The sequence below is a fragment of the Mauremys mutica genome, chromosome 4, assembly GCF_020497125.1.
Source record: "Mauremys mutica isolate MM-2020 ecotype Southern chromosome 4, ASM2049712v1, whole genome shotgun sequence".
NCBI classification, from domain to species: Eukaryota; Metazoa; Chordata; order Testudines; family Geoemydidae; genus Mauremys; species Mauremys mutica.
The window spans coordinates 106,598,411-106,615,001 of record NC_059075.1 but is presented as its reverse complement, the minus strand read 5'-3'; positions in this window follow the sequence as shown (position 1 = coordinate 106,615,001).

Here is a 16,591-nt window from a genome sequence, read left to right as displayed (position 1 = left end):
GAATTGGCTTTCAGGAAGATCTCTGACTCTTCTGTGTTCCCTCCTCTCGAATAAGATGCTGCTCAGCTGGCACTCTACTCACAGGGCGCCCTTGTGTTAAACCATTCCTTTGTGTGGTCTTTGGCATTATTTAAATGCTCTTTTTAGTGCTGATGGAAGATGCCAGATGGACACCCTTAGACAATGAAGTGTACATGGCAAGATACAGTGCAAGCTTCTCACACTGCCCCACATACCCTGTGCTGGAGGGACCACCTCTGCTGGGGAAAGGGTAATTCAGTCTTTGCCTTCTCTGCTGAGACAGTGATGGGGTGGGGAGGGTGTTTGGGGGTGTGTGTATGGACCTGTCCAGCAGAAAATGGACTTAGACTGCTGAAAGCTGATATATGAAACAATCTGGTCTAATGGCATTTAAGATGGGCTAGGTTATATGGGAGCTCATGGATATTCATGGCAGTGGCTGGAGCTAGACCTGCTATAGGCAGGCAGCATTCAAATTTTCCCCACACAGCTCTTCCCATGCATTTCAGTCCTGTCCTGCAACATCCCTGTTATTCCAATCTGGCAGCTCCAGTGTAGTCTTTTGAACAAGGTACGCTGGGTCACACAGGCACAATGAGATGTGTTAAGGATAGGTATAAGATCTTCATAGACAAAAATGAATGAGTTGCTAGCTCTGTGGGGCATGGGCTGTCTCTTTGTGGATGTACAGTGCCTAGTACATTAGGAGTCTGATCTTGATTGGGATCTACCATAGACATTATCAGAATACCAGCAATAATAAATAATCAACATCATGGGAAATGTCAGCAGCAGGATACATTTTTTGCCCGATAGGCCTGGAAATATTCATCTTGTACTGGGCTCCACTGTAGCAGAAATCTGGGAAGAAAGATCATTGCAAATCTGAGAATGATGAATATGCTGCTTTCCTGGAAGCTCTGTACATCATCCATAACAATGGCATGTCCATCCAGAATTTTCACACAGACAGTGTGACTCCATTCATTTATTACAAGAATTATTGTTGAGTTGGGAGGCTCACTTTAATGCATCAGCTGCTTGAGCCTTAGATGTGCAATAGTGCCAAAGCATCCCTTACAAGATGACCGCATAACCTAAAATGGTTTCTCTTCAGCAGCAGGAGGTACTCTTCCTTGAAAGGAAAAGAGTGTATCTGTAGCAATCTTTATACTCAATAGGTCAGACATCCTCAATTGGTGTAAATCAGTGTCATGCCATTGCTGAATGGAGCTCCATGCATTAGGTGAAATTTTCCTGGGGTGAGTTAGGTGAGTTCTCCACAGACATTTTCCTCATGCATCTCACATTGCATTGCTGACCCTCAGCTCCTCTCAACCTCAGATCTCCTTTCTCTCTCACACACACACATCCCATTGCAAAACTAGACAGAATGAAACACCATCAAAGGTCAAGTCTCAAGCCCTGGGTGGAGAACAGGAAAATTCAGAAAGCAATACACACACCGTTGTGTTGCCAAGGAGAAATAATACACACCCACACCAGAGAATGCTTGATGATTCATGCCATTTGTACAGCCATTCAGTGCAGTTCTTGCCCTTGGGCTAGGGGTTAGTCATGGAAAGCCACCAGCACTCCAGGAGGTGGTCACAGGATTTTACCATTTACTGGCACAGGGCAGTTTTGCCAGGTGGTGACAGTCCCTTTGGTTTCCTGTGCACAGACCATCATGTAATTCCAGGAGCCAAGCCAACTTGCCTTCCCAACTCACCGCCAGGTGTCTCACCCAAAGGAAGCAGGGGCTCTCCACAGCTGGAGAGCAGCCACAGGGAATGCTCTCACCTACCTAGCAGCCATTAAGCAGTGGCCACCTCTGCAAAATGACCACAGTTGAGTCAATGCCAAAAATGTTTCCTCCTCTTTTCTAAGACATCTATTTATTTAATAGATTTTTTTCACACAGCCACAGCCACACCAGTTTACATCAGCTGAGGACTTCCCATCCCCCTCCCCCTCCCCCCGGCAGCTCCATCAATGCTGTATGCATGGCTTTGTGGAGAGACCACACAATCTTGTTACTGCGTCCACTGTCTCTTCTCCCGCAAACTGACGTGTTGTCCACGTTTCCTTTGGATTGTAACCTTTCCAGCGCAGGGACTCTTGGCTATTTATTTGTAATGGGAGATGCCCTGCTCACTTCTGGACTCTGTAAAATAAAATGATAATCCATCTATTCAAAATTCAGCAACTCATCAATGCAGCAGAATCTGATAGCTAAACCATGATGCTGTGTTCTCAAAATGCTAGAGCAGCAGTTAAACCAGCAACAAATGTGCCACAAACCAAAAGCAACAACAAGCTAGATGGCTTCAGATCCTTGCACAGAATTATTCCCCACCCCAGCAGACCATCTCACCACAACACAATGAGGAGAACTAAGGCAGATGCTCACCAAATATGAAATCAGTGGCCATAAATAAAAGGTGGACTGGGCCTTGTTCTGCCCAGTTTCCAAACCCAGAGAAAGGCAATAGAGTAACTCTGATTAAGAAGAACTTAATACTGATAGGCAAAGGATTATAAGAAAGCTATTCCCTCAGATTATCTTGAATCATAAAAGATATTTCATCACAGAGAAATGAGGAAATAAATGAGCCTAACCCTGGGAGAAAGGAGAGAGCTGTATAACATCATGCTATGGAGCAATGAATCTGCAACTGGTTCAGGACTGGATGGTGCTGCTCAGACCTCAAGCGCAAACCCCAACCAGCAGCTAGTACCTACTACTCACAGACACCAGAGGGGGTGCATTTTTAAGGAAACATGTAAATGGCAGGCAGTGTAGAGAAAGTCTCCTTGAACTGAGTTCATTGTTCCACCAATGTCTTCCCACTCATTCAACCTCTCCCTGGCAGGCAACCACGTGGAATTTGTTCAACACATGGGCAAATCAGTTCCAGTAAAATAATCCCCCACACTGAAACTTTCGTTGCAGACTCAGCCCCTCTCTCTTCTCTGGCACCCCTTTCATTAGTCCCGTTTAAAAATTCATAAAGGAACCCTTCTTGTGACCGGCATTTTAAAATTAAAGATGGGCCTCAGCTATAAAGATTCAGATCTGAACTCCGTCAAAGTTTATTGGTGCTCGGATTTGTAGGCATCGTTATTTGTACAGCTGTTGCTTTAATTTGACCCATTCTAGCTAGGGTTGAAGTCCTGGCCCCAGTGAGGTCAATTGGCATTTTTGCATTGACTTTGATGGGATCTGGATTTCAGCCAGGGATAGTTGTAAAGCTTGAAACTGGATCAAGACCCCAGAACTGAACTTCAAGGTTGGGAGGCATTGGGATTTCAGCTGTTGCATCTGGCTCAGCTCTGAATTTGCTTCCAATCAGATATGAAAAGCAGGTTTGATTTCATGATGATGTTTTAAAAGAAACCCTGCTCCTCCATCTGGCACAAAATTCAAAGTCCAAGTGGCAGGATCTGTATGACTCAGCCCACCCACAGAACAGTTTCTGATACTACTGAAGCTGTGTTTGTATAGCATGTGACTCAGTTATTTCAAGCAAAGTACCTTGTACCTGATTTTTCTGGCTCTGCTTTAATGCTAATCTATGGCTCATATTGGCAATGTAAAATTTAGTTGTTTTATGTGCAGCCTTTTTCAAAGATGATTTACTGAGAACCAGTGATATGCATCTGGATGAAGTGGGAATCAAATTACTGACCCCCTGACTTTCATCAGAGCTCCACTGTGCTAGGCCAAAGAACTTACAGCCTAGATAGGCCTGGCACACTAAGGGCAGATGGGGAAACAGAAGCACACGAGGCCAAGTGACTCCCCTAAGGTCACAGAACAATAGAGTGGCAGACCTGGGAATAGAACCTGGATCCCCTGATTCTGCCCAGTGCCCTATTCACTGGATGAGGACCCCTCTCACATGGGGATTGTGCTGTCAGAATAGCTTCAGGCTCATATACATTTTAAGCCAATGAGTACATGTGATACAAGGAAAATCTTTGTTACTAAGGGCCAGATTCTGCCCTGGGATAAATGCACAGAAAGGGAACTTGTGGCATCTGGCTCTCTCGGAAGAGGTATTTTGGTATGTTACAGGAAGACATATTTCTCCAGCATATTTTATATTCACGATTGGCTGCCAGTGCTGTGCAGCTTCATGGTCTAATAAATCCTGGGATGTCCAAAGTGGCTGTGCCTTGTACCCAACCCCACTGAAGTTGAGGGCAAATCCACCCCTGGCCTCAAAGGGAGGAGACTCAGGCCCTGTGCAGTAGCTTCTGTGAAGGAACTGCCATTGGCACACTGAGGGCGAGGCATTCCAGCAAAGACTCCTTTTATTTCCAAGAGTAGGATGGCATAAAGTGACGACATATTTAATAGCAATACAGGGTGTGGGGAAAAAAAATCCCAGTGCAGGAGAACAGTCACTGGCTGAAGTTCTGAGATGATAAATGTCACGGATTTTAATAAATATACAGCTAGGAGTGGCCTCACTCAGTGAGTGATGGGATCGTTTTTCTACCAGCTGATTATATATATTTTACCAGATAAAATAGTAACAGTGTCAGTTAGTCTGCCAGGGGCAAACTACGGGCAGTACTGCAGGACTGTTTTAAGGGGAAGAAGCAGATTGTCAGCTGGTGTAAATCAGTGTAGCTCTATAAATGTCCAGGGTGCAGCCCTGTTTTACCCCAGTTGGGGTCCTCGCCCTAATTGTGATGCACTGTGTTCTAGAAGGCTTCATTTGGTTTGGGAACATGGATGCAAGCAGGGTACCTCAACGGCAGCCCAGGAGCATACAGCACAGCCTGAGAAGTGGGCTGCAGGGATGCAAAAGGAGCTTTAAGCCACCTTTGTGCTTTCTTGACTCTGGCACAGCTGCATGGTTTGAAGGGGGAGCTGCTTCTCTTCTGCAGCTGAAGCAGCGGGCCAGCTCCCGCTCCTCTCCCTGATTTTTGCTAGCAACACTCCCCTTCCTCCTGCATTAGTGAAGTGAGGACACTGTGTCCTGTTTCAATCTTCTTCAGACTCTGAGAGCTGAGTGCTGGTCTGAAGATCTGCTGGGTAAATTATGCCAGTCAGGGATTGTGGAAGTGCAGGGAAGCTCAACCATGCCCCCTACACACGCACCAGGACTGCAGTGAGGGCAGGTCCCAGACTTTACATAGACTTTAATGTCAGCAGAGACACCACACACATTAGGAGACCCTTCAGCTAGGGTGACCAGACAGCAAGTGTGAAAAATCGGGACAAGGGGTGTGTGTGTGGGGGGGGGGTGGGGTTTTAATAGGATCCTATATAAGAAAAAGACCCAAAAATCATGATTGTCCCTATAAAATCGGGACATCTGGTCACCCTACCTTCAGCTGTAATGCAAGGGAGAATCTGTGCAGTAGGGCCTAACAGAGACAAGATGCTGTGCTTCAGAGATACACAAGCAAGGAACAAATTGACACGAGGAAGTACATTGCCCCCTCATGTTTGGTCTTAAAAAGGTAACACACTGTACCTCTATTAGGGTCAGAAACAACCAGGCCCAAGACACATAAGGAAGAGTTCTTATTTCTGCTGGTTTGAAGTTACAGGACAGAATATTGGTTTTTTAAAGCTGTAGTTTTAAACATGTGCTACAATGCTTTGAAAGAAAAACTTCAGCCACTCAAAGAAGGCTTTGGATTAAAATTATGAAGCCAAATCTTCCTGTCTATCACTAGTCAGCCCTTGCTAGGGGACACAGCCTGAGTGCTCAGGTGGTAATGAGTATAATCTACATGGATTAGCTAGGCAAAATTCTCAGCCTCAGGAATTGTAGCTATGATTACTTAAAGTACATTTTTGTTCAGCCACTAGAGCTGTCAGTTGTAGAGCATTCCAGCCTGGGTGTAGCAAAGAAGGAACCAGGGAGACAAAGCTGGGATGCATGCGGTGTGGAAATCTCTTTGTTTTCATTAATAAACATTTCCTTTTTAAGAAAGCCTATGATAAAATATCATGACAGGGCTTGACTTTCCTTGCCCAAGTAAGGCATGATTAGAAAGCCATGTTTTTTCAAGGCTAATTATTGCTGAGTGAATATATGCACCATGTGTAATGTTTTTAATGACTATACCCGCTTTTTCACTCATGGAGTGTCTGTTTGCCTGAAATATATTTGTTATGCAAGTGCCTTTTCACGTGTTATTTGTTAACGCATGGGTTGATCACAAATCCTCACTATCCTGTGTCTTCACAACTATTTGAGATGGGGTAGAGTGTGGGCAGGAAGGGGAGGAGCGAGGGCAGGTCCTCAGGGGAGAGGTGGCGCTGGGACAGGATGAGGCGGAGCAAAGGTGGGGCCTCAGGGGAAGAGACAGAGTGGGGCGGGTTGGGCCTTGGGACAGCGTGGGGTGGAGCATCCTAGGGAAAACTACACGTCAGTGCCTATTGTCCCGTTCGGGCACTACTGTCCCTCCCTCTGATTAACTACATTTCTCAGGGGAGTGACGTTTTCACATCTGAGCGCGGTAGCTCGGCTGACATAGCTGGTAGTGTAGACCAGCCCTAAGAAAAAAGAACATGGCAGATTATGTGTAACAGCACGGCCTGGTGACACCTGCCATAAGGGTAACAGCTTGTACTAGAGTAACTGGCACCATCATTATGAATAGTGAGATCGGCAGATCCTGAAGCCAAGATATTCAAGCGGGCCTAGTGATTAGGTATGTCCAATTTGAGCCATCAAAGAGGGGCCTGATTTTCAGGAAGTTCTGAGCAGCTACGCTCTGAAATTAGGCCCTTCTAAGGAGACTCAGGGTAGACACCCAAAATCACTAGACTCTTGACCAGTTTGGTCAATAGCGATGGCACCAGCTCAGCCAGGTATAAGTGGTGAGGGCTCAGGGTCTCTGTGCTGCAGGAGGCTGGAGAGCCGGTACAGCTTGCTGCTTCTTGAAGGGGAACAATTCCCAGCCCCCAAAGGCCTAACCACAGCCTGCACACACACAGCTCCCTGTTGGGCTAGGAACACAGTTTAGAGGTGAGGCTTCCCTCTCCCCTACCTCAATCAGACATTGAAATTATTTCATTGTCTCACTTCATTAAAGCAAATTGGAGTCAAGCTGACGGGGAAGAGGCGGCACCTTGTGCAGCTTGCAGGGAAGATGAGAAAGCTCATCACAATTAAGGTGTCGGTTTGCTTTGTCTTAGTCCAACTTTTTAATCAGTGTTGGCTTTGAAATTAGACTCCCGGTTAAATGTAGTTTTCAGGCTTCTTGCTCTCAAGCAACACAACCTACTGGTTGAGCAGGGTCAGCCATTCTCCACCCTGACAGGCACCTCCACCATTGTGGGAAAAGGGGGATGGAGGTGCCTGCTCCCACCCACCAGTGTCCGCTTTGGGCTAAGTTGCTCATCTCCACACATAAACCTTTCCACTGCCCAGGCTAAGGGGCCATCACTTCTACTGGCAGTGCTGCTGATATTGGCGCACAGAATAGTGATGAAAGGCTCCAGGCACACATGCAGGAAAAGCTGTGCGTCCAAAGGGCTTTGCTGGCGTAGAGCCCAGACCCAGCTAGCGAGCACTAGGTTAGTTGTGTGTTTTGGTAGTTTGACTTATGCAGTACTGTGCTTGTCCAAGAAGGCCAGGTTCTGCGTGGCTGAAGGTTTTAGTGGGTGAATTCGTACACAGTGGAGCCAGTTATGTTATGCTCTAACACTGCAAAGGGGCCTTACACTGAGTCCCCCTGAGAATACCCCAGGCCAACACCTCAGCAGATGTACAGTGTAGCTCCATTGCAGTCAACTTACACCAGCGAACAATTTAAGTGCCTGTGTGCAGAGGGCTGGTCAGGGACAGGGTTAGATTATATCGGGCTACAGCTATTCTGTGCTTCCCAGAACACAGTGGGAGTCCTGGGAAGCAAAGTAGGTTAGAATCGTTCTGAGGCTGTTTGAATTTACACAGGGAGCCAGGCAGGAGAGCCACAGAACCCAGAGCAGAAGGATGATCTAAAGGCACCTTCCCCCAGCCCTGCACTTTTCTTGCCCACAAGTGAAGGAATGAAGTAAGTGAGAATCAGGCTCACGTGTTCTGTAATCCCATCTAACCAGGTCTCCTTATGTAATGTAACTGAGTGACCCAGACTCTTGGTACAACCTCAACTGTATAGCGAAAAATACTGAGCAGACTTTTTCCTCCCTAATACAGGGGCATGTAACATAAATTTATTGAGAGAGGCACATTTAATGGCAACTGCTTTCTTTTAAGAAATTAACATACTGTCAAATGCAGTGGACCAGCAGCTAAATTAACATGAGCAGAAATGACACACATCCTGCCTAAAGAAAGCCCCTGGCATTTTCTACCAGATGGAGCAGGGAATCCAGCACCGCCACTGACTCAACATGTGGCCTTGGGCACAACCTGTACGCTCCCTGCCTCAGTTTCCCAATCAGTAAAATGCAGGTAATACTTAGCTGCTTCTGGTGAAGCTTTTAATTAATGCTTGCAATGTGACTTGTGCTGCTCAGATGAAAGGCACAGCAGAAGTGAAAAGTATTACCTGTTTTTATTGGAGTCCACCTGACACAATTATCCACCCTAAATCAACTCCATGTCAGACTACTAAAATAAGGAGTATAACATTCTTGCAATTCCAATTCCTGGAATAATTCACCCCCCCCCCCCCCCCCCCCCGACTTTAGGGTTTGCATAGGGATCATCAATGGGCATGCTGTGAGCTTTTGCTGCTGGCTCCGGGCCTGTGGTCCAGCATTCCCCAGGGAAGGAAGGGGGTAAGGTAAAATTACCACAACCTATTCTAACATCCCAATAGCTTAGCAAGCTGAGATTCCATCAGTTTCAGTATATGATCTGCAAGTGCGAAGAACCGGAGAACCTTTGTGTGAGCGTGGCCATGAGTCCAACAAACCCGGCACTCTAGGTTTTTTTGTTTTGCTGGTGTGGATGTGGCCTGGGTATAGTCAAACACAATGGAAAACCACAAGTCAGGATTTCCTCCATTGTATTGTGTGCTCCAACCTCATTCTTGCCCTTTCTGCTTGTAAAAATTCCCTTCAGAACATTAATGGAATCACTGTTGTCTTGACAAAGCCTTTGAAACCAGTATGAAGCAAAGTAGAGCATGAAATAATTCATAATCACTCCCCTCTTCTTCTCACTGGGGCAGAAAGCCAAATCCTTAGCCTTTATATGCCAACATTATGAAAATATGAACAGTTTTTGCTTAACTTCAGCATCTCAGAAACAGCCACAGTTTACTCGACATCATGTGTGGTTCTTCACTCCCTGTGCAAGAAGACTCCTGGAAACAAAGACTGAAATGGGGGATGTGCTGGACCCAGGCTAAAGGGATTTCTAGCCTGTGTATGAAATGCCTGAGGCTTCTAAGCTGTAAAGCAAGAACAACTTGCCCTTGAAGATGCTGCAGCCTGCTTGTATCATGTCTCAGGGTGAGCACCTGCTAATTCAGTTCCAATCTATTTAGTATATTAAGCTTAGGTTGTGATTTTTGTTTATTTGCTAGGTAATCTGCTTTGAGCAGTTTGCTATCCCTTATAATCACTTAAAAGCTATCTTTTGTAGGTAATACATTTGTTTTTGTTTTAATCTAAACCAGTGAGTGTTGAGTGCTTGGGGAAAATCTCAGTTTGGTTACCACAAGTGTGCATTGTTCTCTTCACGTTAAACCCGTCTACTGGCCAGATTTGACCAGGGCAGGATGGTACTGCTCTCGGGTCTTAGGCTGAGAAGCTGGTGGTTAGAGAGCCTGCATATAACTGTAACTGGGTGTGTCCTTAGCTGTGTGAATGTTGGTGAAAGTGCAGGCTGGAGGGCTTTGCAGCTTGTCACAGCAGCACAGTGTGTGAGGGACCCCCAGGCTTGTGGGGCTCAGTGGTACCCCAGTTCCAAGGGGCACCCGTCACGCTTTTGGCCATCTTCTGTTTTTGGTGAGTGGTATAAAGTGAATTCTTGATAATTGCTGAACGCCATGCAAAACAACATGGAGTTTAACCACGAACTTAAAACTAGAAAAGAACTGCAAAGGTCGTGAAACGCAGAAGACTATGCTTTTAGCAATCATCCTGCTGCATGGCTCAGAAGTTACCTTCCTGACACCAGCCTTTCTAAACCCTGAGCCGAGCAGGTTTCAAACAACAGTTAGCTTAAACAGTACTGCAGGCACAGGTAGGCCTTGTGTACATTTACAGCTGACCTGCACTCAGAACCAGCTCAGGTGCCACTGTTATTAACAGCCACTCGTCCTAATAATGATTCAATTTGCTTGTGTAGAGAAAAAAACATTTTTTTTCTCAAGGTGCTGCTGTTTGCCCTATTTTATTCTACGCATTTGGGTATAAGGCTGAGATTGAAAAAATGCATTTGTTTTTTTTTTTAACCTTTTTGAAGAAGTAAGGTAATGTCAGAGGCAGATATAACTTAATTGGCTTGGCTTTGCATTGCATTAAAATGTCTAGACCAAGTCAACCAGGCCCCATTTGCCCCTTTTTTAGCTAGACATTTCCCTGTATAAATTCATGCTCCTAATGCAGTGGGGTACATTCCATCATTAAGTTTTGTCAATAACTTTGATTAGCCCCCTCCATCATGTCACCTGACCTGGAATCCATCTTTAACCTGGTGTCTTGCCACTGAGAAGAAAGGGGTGGGAACCCAGAGAGGGACAAAAGCTTCCCGCCTTATGCAAAAGATCTATAAAGGGGTGGAACAGAACAAAGGGAGGGGAGGAGCCATCATGAAGAATCCCCCAGCTACCACCTGAGCTGGAACAAGAGCTGTACCAGGGGAAAGGATTGTGCCCAGGCCTGGAAGGTGTCCAGCCTGAGGAAAAACTTACTAAAGCAGCTCTAAGGGTTAAATTATTTGCATATTTTATTTTGCTTGGTGGCTTACTTTGTTACTACTTGGAATCACTTTTATTAAATACAGAGAGTAGGATTTAAATCACTTTTTACTTATTAATTAACCCAGAGTATGTGTTAATACCTGGGGGGGGGAGCAAACAGCTGTGTATATCTCTCTATCAGCGTTATAGAGGGCGAACAATTTATGAGTTTACCTTGCATAAGCTTTATGCAGGGTAAAATGTATTTATTTGGGTTTAGACCCCATTGGGAGTTGGGCAGCTGAGTGTTAAAGCCAGGAACACTTCTGTAGGCTGCGTTCAATCAAGCCTGCAGCTTTGGGGCAAGTAATTCAGACCCTGGGTCTTTGTTGGAGCAGACGGGAGTGTCTGGCTCAGCAAGACAGGGAAAGCAGGGGCAAAAGTAGTCTTGGCACGTCGGGTGGCAGCTCCTGCGGGGGAGGGGGCGTGTTCTGTGCTCTAACCCATCTCTCACACACATTCTATAAAACGAGACCATCTGCTACAAAGCATAGCATATAAGCCAAATGGCAAGAGCCGTACCCAAATAAAGCTTAGTACTTAATGAAATAGGGCATCTGCAGCCCCTTTGAGACATCTGACAGGTATTACTGTTGCACAAATGTTAAAATGCACATAGCAAGCCCAAGGAGAGCACCTATTTAATGGTAGCATCCCTATTGCCATTCGCGGGAAGAGAGATGGAGCTCCATGTGCTAGCATCAGGCTACATTCTCCTTTTGCAAACGTAGTTCTTTTGGCTGTGTGATGCACTCTGCCTATAGTGGTACCTTTTGAAAGGTTATGACTGGGCCCAAGATGGGCCAATTGTTTTGATTGGTGTTGCATAATCACTTGCACCTTTCCTAGACTACAAAGGCAGGATCTTTCAGGATTCCTTTGTGCTTAACTTTTGTTGGGAGCCTGGGCAGGGAGCGAAGCGGATACAGCTGAGGATGGGGCATTTTAAGGAAGCATATATTGTTTGATAGTCTTTTGCAGAGAAAAATTGTCAACAGTTCCTAAGAAATAGTGTGTTACATACAGTCAAGCTGAGAACTGAAGCCCATGCTTGGGGTGCTTTTATTAGTCTGGGTTTGGCATCACAAGCTGTACAGATTCCCACGGTAAAAACCCTAGCGTAATATGAGTTGTGTAAGAGGTGAACATGCTGGTGGGTGGAGAGTAATTTTCTTGTGTAGGAGAGAGGTGAAGCAGCAGAGCAGAAAATTGGGCTACAAAGAAATCTGGCAGTCAATGAACAGCTCACTCTTTGCAAAAAGCTTCATTAGCAATAATTTGTGGGGGGGGGGCGGGGGTTGGCCACTTGTCCCATGTGAGTGACACTTTCTTATTGGAGAGCAGGAGGCTGCCACCTCGCACAAAAAGCACTGCCTTTTGGGACTAAGTTTGGGATGCCTTCCCCTGGCCTGTAAGAGGCTAGAACTATTTGGGATCAGAGCATGGCATGTGACAATAGCAAGTACAAAGACTGCTCTTAGTGCACTATTAATGTTACAAAGATAAAGCATCTAGGAATGCTAAGGCTCTCCAATTTATTTTCAAGGTCTGTCCATGTCACTTTAATTTCTAGTTAAACTTTGTGAGCAATGTGGTTGTGGAGTCGGAAGGTCTCAACTGCTCCAGTGTCTGTTTACATTTTGTAATTTTACATGGCATATTTGCATTTAAATGGTTGATCTGAATTCACTGCTCCATGGTTGTGGACTCACCTAGACAGCTAAAATGTTTGTTTTTATCTGTTCAGACCAATGGAGCATCTAGGCAGATACCCTCTCTGCAACAAGAAAAGGAACAAGGTGCTTCAGACAAAGATGTACCACACTTTAACAGACAATTACATAACATACCTATGAGAAAATTCATCATAGCCTCCGGCAGTCGATACTCTGCTAATATCTTGAAGTATAAACTTGTTTACTCAGCAACAAAGCCTGCCACTACACACATGTGATCCCAGCCATCCACACTGCCCTGGCTCCCTACCTAGTACAGGGTCATTGTCAAGGTTACGGTTCTCTATGTTCAATTCCCTGCATGGAATTGGCCTGAATTAGAATGGTCCTCTCCCACAGGAGGGAACACGTATAGCAGCACCGTTTAATTGAAACACTGGACTCGAGAGATCTTCATTTATTCTTAAAAATTTGAAGTGCTCTTCCTACTAGGACAGGTGGTATAGCTACAAATGTAAATTTAGTCTAGCTCCTGTACCTGGGATTTTTTTTTAATTCCCTACTGAATCTTTTTCTTGACTCTTAAGTTTTTTTGCTTCACTATTATCTGGTTAAAGTTAATGGAACACGCCTCTGACTCCTGGCCCTAGCCCCACTGAGACTAATTTAAACAAAGTTCCATGTACAGTGAAAATGATATTTTTACTGCCATAGTTGGCTGTGCACATAGCTAGCTATTTGTCCGTAGTAGGTAAGCTACTTTAAAATGACTTGAGGATAAGGCAGAACTCTGGTCCCTGCAGTGGCAATCTACAGGTACACAGATGATTACTTATTTTTGTTGAATAGAAGTTTAGAATTCAATAAGCAAATGTACCAAGATGCTGCAACAGGAGATTTTTCTTCATCCACTTTGTTTTTATTGAAAATGTTTATAAGGTGTGTTCAAAGTTGTAGCTCTCCCTTCTGACTGGACTTGGACCGAAGGTCTGATCTGGTCTAGCAATTCCTCACACAGATAGCAAAAACCTCATAAGTCAAGTACAATAGTTCATGGCCCTGTCTCCACCACTGCAGGATTATTCCCTGTAGTATATTTAATGTTTTGCCCATTTGAGATTTTTGTCTTGGATTTCACGTCCAAAGTTGCCCCAGCTGCCTCAAGGAATCCCCAAATCCTTGCCCAGACTCCTGCTGCTAGACAGGACAGTAGATGGGGGCAAAGGCTCTACTAAAATTATTCCCTACTGAATACACTCAGCCAGTTGCATGCTGTAGAACTTTGACCATGTGTTTCAATATTAGATGGGAGAATTGGTCCTCAGAGGACTAGCCTATTCTATGCTTGCAGCTGTTAGCTAGCTGAGTTGCTGCTGATTGTTATTCCTCTCACCCCAAATAACTCAGGAAAAGCAGCACAATATCAAGTAAAAGTTTTCCAAAAAGGTCCAATCTTTCACTGAGAACAAGCATAATTAGTTTTGGCCCTAAATTTAGGCTTTTCAAGGATTAGAGGCTGCAAACATTTTAGAATGGAATTCAGTATACTTAACGTACTACAAACAATGGTAAAATTCCATTTCTCTTTCCTTCTCAAACTCTTAGTGTATCCCATATTAAAAAAATTTTCCCCAAAGAGTTCAAGGCCAGAATGGTTCTTTATATCTAGTCTGACCTCCTGTACCTCAGAGGCCACTACATTTCAGTTACCCTTGAATTGAACCAAACAACAGGTGTTTGACTGAAGCCTATCTTCCAGAAAGGCATCTGTCTTGATCTGAACACAAGCTGGAGAATCGTTTCCCTTGGTAGTATGTTCCATTGATTAAACACCCTCACTTAAAAAATTTGAATGACTTCAATTTCCAGCCACTGACTCATTAGGACCCTTTTCTGGTGGACCTTAATCCCTTTAGTAACCTATTTCCCCCCTATAAAAGGTGCTTTTTAAATCTGCAGACCTGAAAAACTTGCACACAAGAATCCTAAGAGTTGTCTGAGACTTGATAATGTTAAATAAATCTTAGAACACCTAGGAAATGCCTGAAGACTCAAGTGTGCCAGTATTCAAAAGGGGCAAGTGCGATGACCTGGGTAACCATAGGTTGGCTATATTGACCTCAATCCCGGGCAAAATAATGGAAGGGCTGATACAGGATTCAGTTAATAAAGAACTAAAGTAAAAGAATACCGGTAATGCAAGTTAATATGGCTTTAGGTTTTGTCAAACCTGACTTCATTTATTGAAATTATAAGTTTTGCTAAAGGTAACTGTGTTGCTGTAATATACTTAGCCATTAGAAGGTGCAATACTCAAAACATTCTGATTACTGATCTTGTACAGTGCTAATTTAAGCACACACATGGCTTGGGAGCAGGCTAACTGACATCTCAAAGTAGAATGGGAATCATCGAAAGGGAGTGTTTCTAGTGGGGTTCTGATGCTATTCAAAATTTTGATCAATGATCTTCAGAGGAATATAAAATCACTGCTGATAAATTGTGAATGACAAAGGACAGGGGAGTCATACAGAGGGATCTGGATCACAGCATAAGCCACGTCTTTCTCCCCCCCCCCTTTTTTTGTTTTTAATTCAGCAAAATGCACAGTTCTGTATCTAGGAACTAGGAGTGCAGGCCATACCTACAGAATGGAGCCCTGGATCCTGGAAAGCAGGGACTGACCCCTAAAATCCTTGCAGAGTGGACAAGTAACTCTGTATGAGCTCTATGCAGCTGAGACAAAATGCTAATTCAATTCTTTGGATGCATGTACAGGAGGAGGGAGGTGGTTTACACACCTCTGTAGAGGACATGGGTGAGACAGATACTAGAATACTGTGTACATTGGTCTATATTTTTTAAAAGATGGTGCAGAAGAAAACCACAAACAATTTGAGGACTGGGGAAAATGCCTTCCAGAGACTTAGAGGTCAGTCTTAACAAAAATATTTGTTGATAAAATGATTGAGGTGACTGGATTACAGTGTGTAATGTTTGTTCCTAGCAGATATTTAACATCTTATTACTGACGGATAGAAATTACTTCCTTACCTGTATGAGTACATCATCCTGCTTCTTGCCAACCAGAACATTTTCTTTTTTAAAAAAAACCCCATACTTGTGTTTAGCATGAACAATTTTACCATCTCCATCTAGTAATGGCCTAAACCATTTCAGGATTTCTTTTGTTCCTAGCATACTTAAAGATATTAGAGGAAATTCCAGGGCTGGCAGAGATAAGGACAAAGTATTTAAACGTTCTTTTCAATATTTCATAACTTTAATTTTACATTGCTGTTTCTAATTGCAACCTTCACTTTGCCACTCTATCAGGATAGGCTTTTATCCAAAGTTGTCCTACCTTGATAGTGGAATCATGAGGTTTTTTGGGGGCCATCTAATAAATCCTTCTTAAAAGAACTCCCTAATATCTCTCACTCATTTTTAACACAGAAGAACATTTCAACCATGATGAATAAGAAACAATGCTATTGCATGGTTCCTTATTCATTTTTCCTCATGTGCATCAAGTTTGCTCACTTTTGCAAGTAAATACTTCACTTCTAGCCCAGTAGAACTTATCCTGGACTGTGGTGGACTATCAAGCTGGGTTTCCATCTCATGCATCACTGGTAATAAAGTTATTGTGGATCAAATTGTGTCCTCTGGCACCCATGCAACCTCAGTCTATAGTGGGAGTGGACAGGTGATGATGAGAGAATAACTAGCCCTCCAGAGTCTTTCCTGCTGGTGACTGGAAGAAAATATTCAGCTGGCATGTCAGAGCCTAAAGTGAGAGCTCTGGCAGTTAAGAAAAAAAATCTGCAAACTGAGCAAGTTTGATTATGCAAATGAGCAAGACAAAATATAGAACCCTTACAATAGCATGTATCATTTTTGTATCTGAAGTTATAAATATGATGTTATCTGTACTTCAAATGTAGTTACACCTGGGTAACGCCCATTAGAAATAGCCTCAAACCATCTCTAAATATTTG